At 44.8% G+C, this 14,645-nt stretch overlaps 1 protein-coding gene across 8 annotated transcripts in view; it reads left to right on the forward strand.

Annotated features, from left to right (window-relative positions):
- The window catches only part of HIVEP3 (HIVEP zinc finger 3), a 443,901-nt gene that overhangs the window by 186,362 nt on the left and 242,894 nt on the right, over positions 1-14,645 (forward strand). Inside the window, exon 1 of one of the 8 annotated variants that reach the window (XM_075060843.1) lies at positions 5,056-5,112. The exons of the other annotated variants lie outside the window; for them this stretch is intronic. The gene's annotated coding sequence lies outside the window, so the exon portion shown is untranslated. Of the gene's footprint in view, positions 1-5,055; positions 5,113-14,645 lie in introns of those variants that run through there. 8 annotated transcript variants of the gene reach the window in all.

The following is a 14,645-nucleotide window of genomic DNA, read 5'->3' on the forward strand; positions in this document are numbered from 1 at the left end:
GCACAGCAGTGGCACTGGTGCAGAGACCAGTTTTCATGTGTCCCAACAGCAACCCAGCACCGGGAAAGGTTTTCTTATGCAGAATGAAGTGACAACAGGCAGGCAATAGAGGCTTTGGAGTATTGTGGGGAGACTGGTTTAGGTTCTGATTTTTCTTCAAATGGTAAAGATGGAACAAATGCAACTTGTGGCGAACTGGAAATGGGTACGGTGAAGGTGTGCCTGAGGCTAAGGTTAGAAGACTTAGCAGGGAGTAAGACTGGCCAGTGACCCATCAGAGGCCCAGTTACTGAGTGAAGAAAGAGCCTGAGTTGACACGGGCCAGTGCAGATAGAAGGGGTTGATGTATTTCTGTGTAAGTTTGTAAAACACTTTGGAATCTTCTGGGACAAGGCCTTGTGTAAATAATGTTCGTGAAAACACTGGCATTCCTGGGTGGAAGGAGCGATCGAAATGCCACTTAGAGTATTTATTTGTATCAATAAATATTGTTTCATTTATTACCCTGGTTTGAGATTGGTGAATGCAGGTTATATATCTCTGCCACAGACCTGGTCGAGACCTCCCATATTGGATGCCCCTCAGGCAGCTGTATGTCAGCTCTCGCGCTGGATCCATGTGCTTTGAAGCTTGTTTGGGTCGGGTCCAGCACTGTGTCTTCTTTGGTGTCTAGGCTCACTCCCTGGGTAGACTCTGTCTGGCACCCCTCCTCAGAAGTGGGGCCCTGCAGTCCAGCTGCCCTAGACCCCAAGACCAGTGCTGACCCTCCTACAAGACTCCCAGTAGCTTACTCACACCCTCCGCAGAGCTCCACCTATGTGGCTACTCTGGTTTATAGTTTAACTCTTCAGGGACATGTGACAGTTGAAGCAAGTAAGGCACAGACTTTGCAGCTGGATTTCTAAACCAATCACTTTCAGAAAGTGCAAGATATATATTCATCCAAGCAAAATAAGAAATATCTGTGCACTAGTCCCTGCCTCAGTTTCCTTACCACTCGTGAGCATTATTTGTGATTTGGTTAGTGTCTTATTTCAGGGTTCTAGGTCCCATCTCCTGGATTTGACTCCTTCGACTCAGGCTTCTCTTCCAGATCATGGAGTTTCCTCTCACTCCTGCCCCAAACTCCCTTTCTAGCTCATAAAGCCTGATCCTTTGTGCTCATGACCTTCCAGTCTCTGGGTTTTTAAAAGCCAGCACTAACGCCTTGGTCCCCTGAGCCTTCCCCTGTCTTATTTCTCCTTTTCTCTGCTGTCGACAAGCTGGAGAGAACTCGTTATCTGGGTTGCAGCCATCCCATTGTTCTGTTAGGGTAAGGTTAGGACTCTGAGGTGTTACGGTAATATAGATAATAGTATTTAGCTGTTGATGATCCATAACAATTGTCCCATTCAGAGGAGGACACCCAGATGCTAGTATGATTCAAGAATACAGTAAGGACTACCAGAAGGGCATAAACATTCAGAGTTCATAATATCAAACAGAATACACAAGTTGTGCATAGAAAGATGCCTCAAACTGCCACACCAAGGCATGCATCTGACGAAGTGGTTATTAACCCGCGAAAGCTCATGCTCCAATACGTCTGTTAGTCTATAAGGTACCACAGGACTCTTTGCTGCTTTGACAGATCCGCACTAACACGGTTACGCCTCTGATACTTGACACCCTGGTAATTCAGCTTATACAGCTCACTTTTTAGACTGCTGCTGTGCACTGTTCTATTTTCAGACTGCCTGGAGATGGGGAAGCTGTGGACAGAATCTGAATTCTGAGCAATATCTGTGACTGTGCTGCCTTTTCTTTGGAAACATTCCAGTTTTAATGCAGCCATCAGCTTATGACTGATAGCTAAGGAGCTAAAAGCCCAAAGAAAAACTAAAAGCCTGTGTTTGCTGGTGGATCATTTAAAGGTTCTATCATCAATCACCCGCATGGCACTTCACTCAAAAGACACCCTATGTTTCGTGCTTTTAAGGACTGTGCACATTTGCTTTGTAGGGAAGAAATTCCAGCTTGCAATACGTGTCAGCCCTATTTATATGTGATTAATTAAAAACTTACATAAAAACTAGACATTATGCTAATGTTGTCCAATGTCACCTAAAGTTTATAACAGAACGGTGGTTCTCAAACTGTGGGTCGGGACCCCAGAGTGGATCATTACCCAGTTTTAATGAGGTCGCTAGGGCCAGTATTAGACTTGCTGGGACTGAGGGCTGACACTGAAGCCCTAGCTCCAGTCCTGCCTGGGGCAGCAGGGCTCAGGCTGTGGACCCTTCTCCACCCCACCCAGGGTGGTGGGGCTCGGGCTTCACCCCCTCTTCTGGGATCATGTAGTAACTTTGTGGTCAGAAAGGGGTCACATTGCAATGAAGTTTGAGAACCCCTGTAATAGAACATGAGAACGGACATACTGGGTCAGACCAAAGGGCCATCTAGCCCAGTATCCTGTCTTCTGACAGTGGCCAATGCCAGGTGCCCCAGGGGGAATGAACAGAAAAGGGAATCATCAAGTGATCCATCCTCTGTCACCCATTCATAGCTTCTGGCAAACTGAGGCTAGGGACACCGTCCCTGCCCATCCTGGCTAACAGCCATTGATGGACTTATCATCCATGTACTTATCTACTTCTTTTTTTAACCTTGGTATAGTCTTGGCCTACAAACATCCTCTGGCAAGTAGTTCCACAGGTTGACTGTGCACTGTGTAGGAAAAATACTTCCTTTTGTTTGTTTGTTAAACCTGCTGCCTATTAATTTAATTTGGTGATCCCTAGTTCGTGTGTTATGAGGAGTAAATAACACTTCCTTATTTAAGTATCCAGGGGTAGCCATGTTAGTTTGTATCCACAAAAACAAGGAGTCCGGTGGCACCTTAAAGACTAACAGATTTATTTGGGCATAAGCTTTTGTGGGTAAAAAACCTCATTTCTTCAGATGCAGAAATGAGGTTTTTTACCCACAAAAGCTTATGCCCAAATAAATCTGTTAGTCTATAAGGTGCCACCAGACTTCCTTATTTACTTTCTCCACACCAGTCATGATTTTGTAGACCTCTATCATACCCCCCCTTAGTTGTCTCTTTTCCAAGCTGAAAAGTTCCAGTCTTATTAATTTCTCCTCATATGGAAGTTATTCCATACCCTTAATCACTTTTGTTGCCCTTTTCTGAACCTTTTCCAATTCCAATATATCTTTTTTGAGATGGGGCGACCAGATCTGCATGCAGTATTCAAGATGTGGGTGTACCATGGATTTATACAGAGGCAGTATATTTTGTCTTATTCTATATCCCTTTTTTAATGATTCCCAACATTCTGTTCACTTTTTTTTGACTGCTGCTGCATATTGAGTGGGTTTTTTCAGAGAACTATCCACAATGACTCCAAGATCATTCTTTAGTGGTAACAGCTAATTCAGACCTAAATAATTCTCCTGAGTCCCATTCTAGTGCCTTAAATACAAGAGAATATCCTTTCTCTTCTTGCCATATTCTGCCTCATTCATTGTTCACCCTGTGCAGTAATGAAGCAGGTGTCCCATAGAATGGAAAAGTAAAGAATGCATACACGAAAAAGGATCAAATTACAGTTGCTCATCCAGCCATAATACTGGCATTTACTAACATTACAAGCTTAACATTCTTTAAATGTAAGGTTCTGTTTGTGATTTCCTAGGATTTTTAAAAAGCAAACTGAAAAAACAAAAATCCCATCATTTGGAATCCTGTTAAACTCTTGCCTGGGTCAGCAGCAAGAATGGAAACTAGCAGCTTTAGACCCACAGTATAATTCCCTGCCATTTACACTGGGGGGAGTAACTGTTCGCCATAGTAGATTGTTATCCTCCAAGTGGGCCAGCCCCTGGAGGAGAATGTGACACACACTTTGCTAAGTGGCTTTAAAAGCTGTCTATTGGACAGCATAGAGATATTAGAAACCAGAAAGCCTAGAAGAGAGTGTTCTGTGGTGGTTAGAGATGGCACAGTCAAATACAGTCATACTGATGGGATGAGACTTGCCATATTAGAGACCTGGGTTCTATGCCAGAAGTGATCTTGTGCAACCTCTGTTATCTTATTTGTCAGCCCCTTGGATTAGCATGAAACCTTGCTCAGTAGCAAAGGCTGCGAAGTGCACAGCAGTAACACAAGTACGTGGGAGAGCTGAAAGTGGAAGCCACGAATTCCTGGTTTGTAGCCTGTCACAAATGTCTGCTGTTCCCTAGCTTTAACTCTGTGTCTGCTTGATAGCAGGGTCAAGCAGGAGACTCAGTGAAACTGGCATGTAGTAAAAGTTGGGGCTGGAGCATGCTCAGTGCAGATGGAATATTTGGAGATATTAGCCTCAAGCCTCTAACAGGATCTTCTAAACATGTGCAAATGACAGTTTTTTTCAGAAGTTTATAACTTGGTGAAATCTGGGTGAATTTTCACAGGGTCAGTAAAGGATTCCTCTCAGACTCCAGGACTATACGCATACAAAATTTCACGTTTCCTAGAAGTCTTCATTGGAATAGTTGGAAAAAAGTTTGATTTTGTGTGTGTGTGTGCGCCTTTTTGACATTTTTTCCCCTTCAGTCAGAGCTGCTGCATGCTCTCCACTTGTGAAATTCAGGATCCCTGCATATATGCCTGAACAGTGATCTAGGAGCCTGACTTTTGGCGCCCAATTTTGAAAATCTTGACCCATGCGTCTAAAGTTAGGCACCTAAATCTGTAAACAAATGGACAGAATTTCAGATGGTGCTGACGATCCACAGTTCCCAGTGAAGTTAAATCAGTGCCTAAATATGAATGTAGGTGTCTAACTTTAGACGTTAAGGTTTGAAAATGTTAACATTCATTTTTAATGATAGTTTACATGTGCTTTAATAATGGCACAACTTCTGTGGAATTAATACTACAGTTGCATAAATGCCAACACAATTAGCCATAATTAATCATCTCACATTGGCTTCCAAAGAAAGGAAGAAGTGGTAATGAGAAACTGTATTGCACAATTTATTTTTAATTGGGACACACTGTTTTAGTTTTCAGCTGATTTGCAGCACTGCTACAGGTTTGTAATTTCAGCAGAACTGAAATAAATTGTTAAATTCCTTACTAAGGTAATTCATGAACCCTAAATAATTTTGTAAGTGGAGAACTGCATCTTTCCTGGGTGAGATTCCCATTCCTGGCTGGGAGCAGGCAATGTAATTAATTACCAGGGAGCATCCAATGTGCCTTATTAACTCTGGAATCAATATCAGTGATAATCAATATAGGAATCTATGTTAGAGACTAAAGCCCAGATCCTCTAAGTCATTTAGGTGTTTACCTCTCACTATTGGGCCTAACCCATTATAGTGCAACATTGCTGTAAAAAAGCTTTCACCTTTACCTATGCAGAGCAAAGGGAATCAGTTGTTTGATCTAAAGCTGTGTTGTTTTTTTGCTCTGTTATGAAAAATACCTGGTACAAGTGCTGGTGGAATCAACTAGGGGCAGAGCTCTTCTTGATCTGCTGCTCACAAACAGAGAAGAGTTAGTAGGGGCAGCAAAAGTGGATGGGAACCTGGGAGGCAGTGACCATGAGCTGGTCGAGTTCAGGATCCTGACACAAGTAAGAAAGGAGAGCAGCAGAATATGGACCCTGGACTTCAGAAAAGCAGACTTTGACTCCCTCAGGGAACTGATGGGCAGGATCACTTGGGAAAATAACATGAGGGAGAAAGGAGTCCAGGAGAGCTGGCTGTAGTTTAAAGAATCCTTATTGAGATTGCAGGAAAAAACCATACCAATGTGTAGAAAGAATAGGCGACAAGCTTGGCTTAACAATGAAATCCTTGCTGATCTTAAACGCAAAAAAAAAAGCTTACAAGAAGTGGAAGATTGGACAAATGACCAGGGAGGAGTATAAAGATATTGCTCAGGCATCCAGCAGTGAAATCAGGAAGGCCAAATCACACTTGGAGTTGTAGCTAGCAAGAGATATTAAGAGTAACAAGAAGGTTTTCTACAGGTATGTATGCACAAAAGAAACAAGAAATGTGGTCCTTACTGAATGAGGGAAGCAACCTAGTGACAGAAGATGTGGAAAAAGCTAATGTACTCAATATGTTTTTTGCCTCTGTCTTCACAAACAAGGTCAGCTCCCAGACTGCTGCACTGGCAGCACAGCATGAGGAGAGGTGACAGCCTCTGTGGAGAAAGAAGTGTCGGCGAATATTAGAATAAAACTGGACGCGCAAAGTCCATGCGCGATGCCTCTGCATCCAGGGCTGCTAAAGAGTTGGCGGTGTGATTGCAGAGCCATTGCCCTTATCTTTGAAAACTTCATGTGAACGGGCAGGTCCCGATGACTGGAAAAGGCTAATTGTAGGTGCCCATCTTTAAAAAAGGATGAAGGAATCCGGGAACTACAGGCAGTCAGCCTCCACCTCAGTCCCTGGAAAATCATGGAGCAGGTCCTCACAGGAATCAATTCGAAGCACTTAGAGAGAGGAAAGTATAAGGAACCAGTCAGACAATCGGATTCACCAAGGGCAATTCAGCCTGACCTACCTAATTCCTTCTATAGGGATAACTGGGTCTGTGGAGGGAGAAAGCAGTGGACGTTGTTTATTCCTTGACTTTAGCAAAGCTTTTGATACGGTCTCCACAGTAATTTTTGCTGCAGTTAAAGAAGTATGGGCTGGACGATTGGACTATAAGGGGGACAGAAAGCTGGCCTAGATTGTCGGGTCACTACGGGAATGATCAATGGTCCCCTGTCTCGTTGGCAGCCAGTATCCAACGAGAGCCCAAAGGTTCCGGTTCTGGGCGTCGTTCATATCTCTCATTAATGATATGGGTCGAGTTGCGTGGATGCACTCTCAGCAGTGCAGATGGAACCACTAAACGGGAGGAGGTTAATAGGCTGAAGGATGGAAGGTACAGAGGGACCAGACAATTAGGATTGGGCCAAAGCAACCTGTGAGGTTCAACAAGGACAAAGCAGAGTCCTGCACTTAGGGAAGAAGAATCCATTCACTGTTACAGGACTAGAGGACCAGTAGTGCGCTTGGAAGCAGTTCTGCAGAAAAGGGACTAGGGGTTACAGGGACGAGAAGCTGGAATAGAGTCAACAGTGTGCCCTTGTTTGCAGAAGGCTTAAGCATTTGGGACGTATAAAGTAGGGCATGCCAGCAGATCGAGGAATGTGATCTCCCACTATCGACATTGGGTGAGGGTCCTCTGAGTACTGTGCCAGTTTTGGGCCCCACATTACCAGAAGGATGTGGAAAAATTGGAAAGAGTCCAGTGGAGGGCAACAAAAATGATTAGCGGGCTGGAGCACATGACTTCTGAGGAGAGGCTGAGGGAACTGGGATTGTTTAGTCTGTAGAAGAGAAGAATGAGGGGGGATTTGATTGCTGCTTTCAACTTCCTGAAAGGGTGTTCCAAATAGGATGGATCTAGACTGTTCTCAGTGGTACCTGATGTCAGAACGAGGAGTAATGGTCTCAGGTTTCAGTGGTGGAGGTTTAGGTTGGATATTAGGAAAATCTTTTTCACTAGGAGGGTGGTGAATCACTGGAATGGGTTACCTACGAAGGTGGCTTTTAAGGGTCCTTCCAACCCTGATATTCTATGATGCTATGGTCTAGATGGACCTTAAAGGGCCTGTTTCGCCCTCTAATGTTTTTTTGTTTTTGTGCAACATGCTTCATAGGCAAAATATGAAGAGCCAGATCCTAACCAGGTATCCCAGTATAAATCTAGAGTAATTTCCAACGATATTATTCTGATTCTGCACCATTTAAGTCAGATTTTCCCAATGACTCTCACTGAGAATCAAATATGGGCACTCCCAGGAAATTTTTATTTTGGATTTTAAAATGTTAGCACAAGGATTCAAAACTGTTGGATTAATATTTTGCAAGTAGAGTGGATGGGGGGAGCAGGGCAGCATGTTTGGATATGTGCTTCTCAGGGGAAAACTTAGAGCCTAATTCTGCAGGGCTCCTGGTACAAGTACAATCTCAATGATATTTGCGGTTGCTCAACATTTCATGGATCAGGCAGGGCGAGTGTGAACTTGTCTATCTGTCTCACTCTCTTGCACTGCATTTTCAATACTTCAGCCCGAGAGTTAACAATACTGGGATTTGGCCAATGCCTGTGATTTAGGAAAGGGCTATTCCCATTGCTAGCCAAACATCCCAGACATTACTGTCACGATGTGGTTTATTTTTCATGAAGATTTGTGTATCTCCTCATTCTTCTCCAGTTACAAAAGGGGCTTTCAGGAGAGTCTTCTCAGCTCCCATAGGTCGACTTGACGTTGTCATTAGTTTAAGATGTTGTTGGCACTGGGTTACAGGGGCTACAGCCAAGAAACATGTTTAGGAGTTTGGATTACTCTTGTAAATTTTAATTAATCACTTTGCTGCTGTATAAGGCAGCTCTGTAGCACACACTTAATGCTCAAGTATTCCATTTCTTACAGCAACATTGGACTGTGGGTTAAAAAATAAAGCAGCCGAACAACTAATGTCTCCTTTCATGACAGTTTTCTTTGTGAAGGAGCTTTCTAAGTACTCCATGAAACTGGAGGAATCTTATTTTATGGGTACATGTTAATGCATTTTACTGTTATTATGTCTGCACTGTCCAGTGAGGAAAGTGGTTACTGGAAACATCTATCCATTTGTGCAGACACCTCCCTAAATGTAGCTTCAGAAATGTTGTCATCTTCTGGCACTTTATGGGTTGCAGAAGTTACCCAGAATGTATTAAATGTGTGCAACAGCCAGACTGGTTCCTAAGGAAAAGTGTGCATTATGGGTTAGATCTTACTATAGCAGATAGGCTCTAAGTGGTTTCAGGGTGTAATCTGGGAGGCTGCCGAATCCATTTATCGTCCCTCAATTTATATTCATGAGAGGACAAGAATAAGCCTTTCAAAAACGAGGTTTTAGGCAAAAATAAAAATCGTCATCTTTGCCCTTCTCCTGTCACCCACGATGCCTCCCAGAATAGCCAGGCATAAACCATGATGTAGATCTAACTATAAGCAGGGCTGCTGCACTTTCTGACCCACCACTGTTTCCTGCCCCTTGTCCATTACATCAGCCAAAAGCAGGAAGCTCGACAGCCCAGCTGTGCACCACTAATTACCACCTGTAAACTAGTGATGACATGTGTGCACCGTGTCCCATCCTCTCTCTTACCCTCTGCTATTCCTCCTCAACCGCCAACTCTCAGCCTCAGAGCAGCTTGTCAATAACTCCACATCTCTTGAGCTGAGCTTCTCTGAAGCTATGAACTACAGCTTTGACGTAGCGTGTGTCTGTGTGTGTGTGTAAATTTAAGTAGCTTCCTTCAGACACCACTTCATGCACATAGAGATGCATTCTGCACAACATACATTACATTAGTGATGCTTTGCCAATGAAATATTTAACTTCATATTTAAAAGAATGAGTTTGTGGGGAGAGGAATGGCTGAGTCAGGGGACAGGTAACAGATACAGAATCTGTCAACTCTGGGCCACCAGTTCAGAACAATTCCTGGCTAGAAGTAACAAAAACTTGTTTCCATCGAATGATTGTTTGACAGGCTATGTGAAATGGGTGAGTGGGCAGCTGTCCACATCACAGAAGCTGCCATAGTCGATACTGGTTGGACCCCTTGTCGGCAGGCTCAGTAGACAGACCAAGCAGTGTATGTACCCTGGTCAGTCTGAGCTTCCCTCACAGCCATAGGGATAGTTCCATTAGAACAGGGCTGAGGCACGGCTGTTGGAATCTGAGTGTGATAGTCATCCCTTTCCAGAGGGCCCCATACACCTCCTAAGTCACATTTAAATCCTATTTGTGGGCTTAAGTGGACCTCGTGTGGTCCATAGGACTTCTGTTGCCACTGTACACGGGGGTGGATTCACCCAGTCTCCAGGGCTTTCAATGCAGCACCTTCCACCAACACTAAATTCACTCAGAAAGTAGCAAAAAGAAATTATAAGAAAATATTATAATATAGGGCCAAATCCTGAGCTGGTGTAAAACAGCTTTTCACTCCATTGACTTCAGTGGAGTTATGGCAAGGATCTGGCTTGTAATGTACAGTCATACAAAAATACAATGCACAGACTGTCTTAAACAGTGGTTCTCAAACTTTTGTAGTGGTGACCCCTTTCACACAGCAAGCCTCTGAGTGCGACACCCCCCCTATCAATTATAAACACTTTTTTTCTATTTAACACTATTATAAATGCTGGAGGTGAAACAGGGTTTGGGGTGAAGGCTGACAGCTCGCAACCCCCCAGGTAATAACCTCACAACCCCCTGAGGGGTCATGACTCCCAGTTTGAGAACCCCTGGTTAAACATTCAGTCCAATTGAAAGAGACATTGTAAAGAAAAGCGGAGAGAAACTTATTGATTAGTGGGGGAAGAGGGATTTGAATCTGCACTTACTCATTTTTTTATATTCTGACACTGGTGGTACACGTTTAGTACCATCTAGACATTAATCCAAATGGAAAATCAGCTTTGGCATAAAGGAGTCTGCTCTGAAAAGGAGATCAGAGACTCAGAAATTAAAGATGGAGGAGGCATATTAGATTAGATCTAGTCTGTGTCCCTAAGGCCGGTTCTCATGTGGTCCCAATGCTGCTTTTTCTCGTGCTTTGTGCAGTTTAGTGTTAACCTTACTTGTGGGCCTTCCATCACTTCACCTCGGAGACTATTCTACAGGGTCAAAGATCTCACTGGCAGAAGGTTTTCCTAATATTCAGCCTCAATTTCCTCCTTTTTAATGTTACCCCCGAACTCAGTTACATCCCTAAATTATTCCTGGCACTTACTCCGTTCAGTTATTTGTAGGTCCTTCTCACCCCCTTTTTCCTTAGCCAAAATCTACAGTAACCCTTCTGCCAGGCCGAATTGATAGCAGCAAGGGCGGGGTTCAATACATAGAGCTCCCTTCCCTACAACGTAATGCAAAACTAGCTCGAGCCCCCACCCAGTGACCTGGGAAAAACTTACACACACTCCTGGGCGCCTCAAAGAGGCAATACTTCCCGTCTCGCAAGCACAGAGTCTCGGTGTAGCAGAAAAGGTTTAATTACATGAGATAAACAACAAGCATTAAATTGAGAAAACACCTCAACTAGAGTTCATAGACCAAACGGTGAGCAAAGACCCACCCCAGGAAATTGGGCCATATCCTTTTCCCTGGGCTCTTGAGTCCAGCAACCCCCAAATCATCCCAAGACTCCAAAGTCCAATACCCAAATGTCCCTGGAGTCCAGCAACCCAAAGATCACCCACAGTCCCCAAAGTCCCACAATCCAAAAGTCTCTGTCCCGGGTCAGTGCAGCCCCAGAGTTCAAAAGTCTATCTGCAGAGGTCCCCCCCCCTGCAGCCTGGCTAGAAAGGGGCACCTTACATGGTCCGGGGCCAACTGCCCTGCCTCTCCATGGGGTTCTGCTTCCGCCTTCTCCCCGAACTGCTCCGCTCTACCAGCCACTCCACTCTGCTCCTCCACCCGTCTTCACAAACTGCTCCGCCAGCTGCTCTGCTCCACCAGCCGTCCCGTGATCCGCTCCAGTTGTCCCTGCAAAGTGCTGGGCTCCGCTCACTCCTTGGGTCGCTCCACCCATCCCACAGCTACTCCACTCTGCCAGCTGCTCTGCTCCAGAGTATAGCTTCAGATTCCCCCACTAGTTAGCACAGTACTCAGTGCTCTCAGCTCAACAATTCCAGCTCTTTAGTGATTTCAGCTCACAGTAGGGGAGCCCCAGTGCTAGTGCACCATTAGCCCATGGTGAGTTTAGCTCAGTAACCTGTATCTGGATTCTTAAGGGAATCAAAAACCAACTCTGATATTTCACAGTGGAGAGAGAGAAGTAGGTGGAACTGGTGCTTCTGGCTCACACAAGGCACCTACACCACCAGATACAGATACCTATCCCCAACCTCTCTCAATTTACTGGGTTTTGGAACCCATGTCCCTTGTCTAGCAAGTGCTATTTAGTTGATAGTGAAACCCTTTATCATAAAACAGTTTCGTAGTTCCTCATTTACTCAATCAGGGTGACAACACTTTATTCCTCCTGCCCCAATAACAAAGAAATTGGGGATCCCACAGCTGCGAAAGTAACCATTTTAGGCTGCTGTGGGCTATGCTAGGCGGAGTGGGTGTGCCTATGCAAACACGATCAGCCTCTGAAATTCTTTTCCACACTCGCCAGAATTCACCACCAGATGTCAGGATAGAGCTCATCCTGACTCTGCTTACCTACGTATTTAGCTTTTGTAAGATTCCCTCTGACATCACTCTTCTCCAGCCTGTTATTTAGTGCTGTGCCTTCATCCTTCCACTATTTGTCATATATTTTCAGTTACATAATCTTGGCTTTTATGTTACAGCCTGCATAGTGGTTGGCAGTGACTGTACTAATCCCGGGAGTAGCTTACAAGAGATTTTACCTGGGGCAAGAGACGTCTGGCGAGGGAGAAGGAGGTTAAACCTCACCCTGCCTTTTTTTGGAATTCTGTTCCCAGGGACCAGGGCAGGCTGGGTTAGTCTGGGAGCAATATGGAGGCAGGAGAACACAGGAGAGAGAGAGTGAGTGTGTGTGTGTGTGTGTCTAGCAGCTTGGATAGACTATCAAAGAAGCAACACAATGATCTGATTTCTATGATCAGCCTCTTTGGTATTTCAACGTGGTGCTGAGTTGTTCTGCTCCACCTCATTTCCCTCCATGCTCTCCCTGCGAGCTGGAAGAGGGATTGAACAGGGCCACGGTACGCAGCCATTTTGCAGAAGTGCATAATAATAGGTGGTCATAAGTAGATAGGTAAGGTAATGGTTAAATTTCTTTTACTTTGTAAAGTGTGAACAAAGGGAAACGCAAACACCTGGGACCAGAGACCAATCAGGAGAACTGGGATTTTTAAAGTCAGGGGCGGAATGTTGGTGTACTTAGGTCTTCTTGTCTTCTCCAGCTATGAGGAAACAATTTCCTGCTAACTCCTATTTCTTTTCTAATATTCTCCTACAAGTGTGAGTACCAGGGCAAATAAGGCTGTTATAATGCTTTGGTGTTGTATTTACTATGTGTGTGTTGTACTGTGCTGGAACTGGTTTAATTGGGCTATCTTTTAAATCAGAACGGTCTATTCATATTTTCTTATAAGCAAGAGCCTGTAATTGAGTTTCTTAAATCAGTATTTATTGTTCTGTATTTTCTTTCTTTTTTTTATAAAGTTTTTCTTTTTAAAACCTGGTTGAGGTTTTGGCTTTTCTCTAGGGAGGCTACAGAAAGGGGAGTAGAAAATCTCTGTTATATTAAGCTTCAACTGATTTGAAGGCATCCGCTCAAGGGAGGGTGATTTCCCTTCTTGTTTTGCCTTTTCAAGGAGTTAAGTACTGCTCGCCAGGCTCACCACAGGAGGGAAGAGGCGGAGCAGATAACGAGGAGACAAGGGCGGAGGAATTGTTTTCCGTTGGAGATAGGGAGACCAGGGTTCTGGTGTCTTGGAGTCCTTCCCAAGGAAGTTGGGGAGTCCACAAGAGGGGGTCCCCCAAGGAGTATTTGGGGAATCCAGGCTGATAAGAGCCTAATTCTTATCTGGTGGCAGCGAAGAAAAATCCAAGCTGGTAGTGAGCTTGGGGGAGGTTCAGATAAACACTCAGATGTTGAACTCTAAGTCCAGATTTGAGACAGACGTTTATTAGAAGGGGTAGCAAATCTTATAAGTCGCCAGGGCTGGGAACCAAACTGACTACCCGGCCTAGCCTCTGTATGCAGATACCGGTCTTGCTGTCACTGTGCATTCCTGCCTGACTAGGACCAGCTAAATGACTTCCACCAAGCTAGTCACTCAAACCAACTGATCAACAGCTCAGTCTCCTGCTCACATCTTAACCATCTGCTTCCAGGGGTGGTCCCTGGAGAGTCTGCCAGTCAACATAGCAGACGGAAAGCTCGTAGGCTGGTGGGTGAGATTATTTTTGGATCTTGCTTACAGCCATCTGTTTGGGAGGGAGCCACAGGCTTGTGTTACCTGCCTGGGGCAAGGTGCTGTGGTAGCCTGTGGGGAGGAGGAAGCAAACAGGATGAAGGAAATTCTCCTCCTCTAAAGAAGCTGTATCAGGTGTGTGAGGGTTCCGAGCCTTCAGGCAGCCAGGACCTGTCTGACCTGCAGTGAAACTTCAGGCTCCCATCCCCGTCACTTCTGGCTGCCTACAGCCCAGACAATGCTGGGCTACCAGAAAAGTTTAGTTTCCGTGCAACACTGACTCCCGTTGCCTGTGACAACCTAGTTTTGAGTCTATCAAGTATATATAGAAACCTTTGTTGCTATAGCAACTGTCCAATGCTTTTTAAAATGGAGCAGTCAGTTTCTCAGGTGGGGAAGCAGCAAAGTGGTGCTGCTGTCCAGGAGGCAACCAGCTGTTTTCAATCCCTTCTGCAAAAGGTTCCAGATCTGGTATTCTAGGCATGATGTCTGGGTTCATTATACAGGGAGGAGCTGTGAGCCCCTCTGGGGAGAGGGGGCGGTGGGGCTCCAGCTGTTGTTTTGATGCCTGAAGGGACCCATTCAGCTCTGACTTGACACTGCAGTGAAGATTGCGCAGTGGCTGAAATTTTAAATGTTGTTGTTGCT

This window comes from Chelonoidis abingdonii, chromosome 25, assembly GCF_003597395.2.
Source record: "Chelonoidis abingdonii isolate Lonesome George chromosome 25, CheloAbing_2.0, whole genome shotgun sequence".
NCBI classification, from domain to species: Eukaryota; Metazoa; Chordata; order Testudines; family Testudinidae; genus Chelonoidis; species Chelonoidis abingdonii.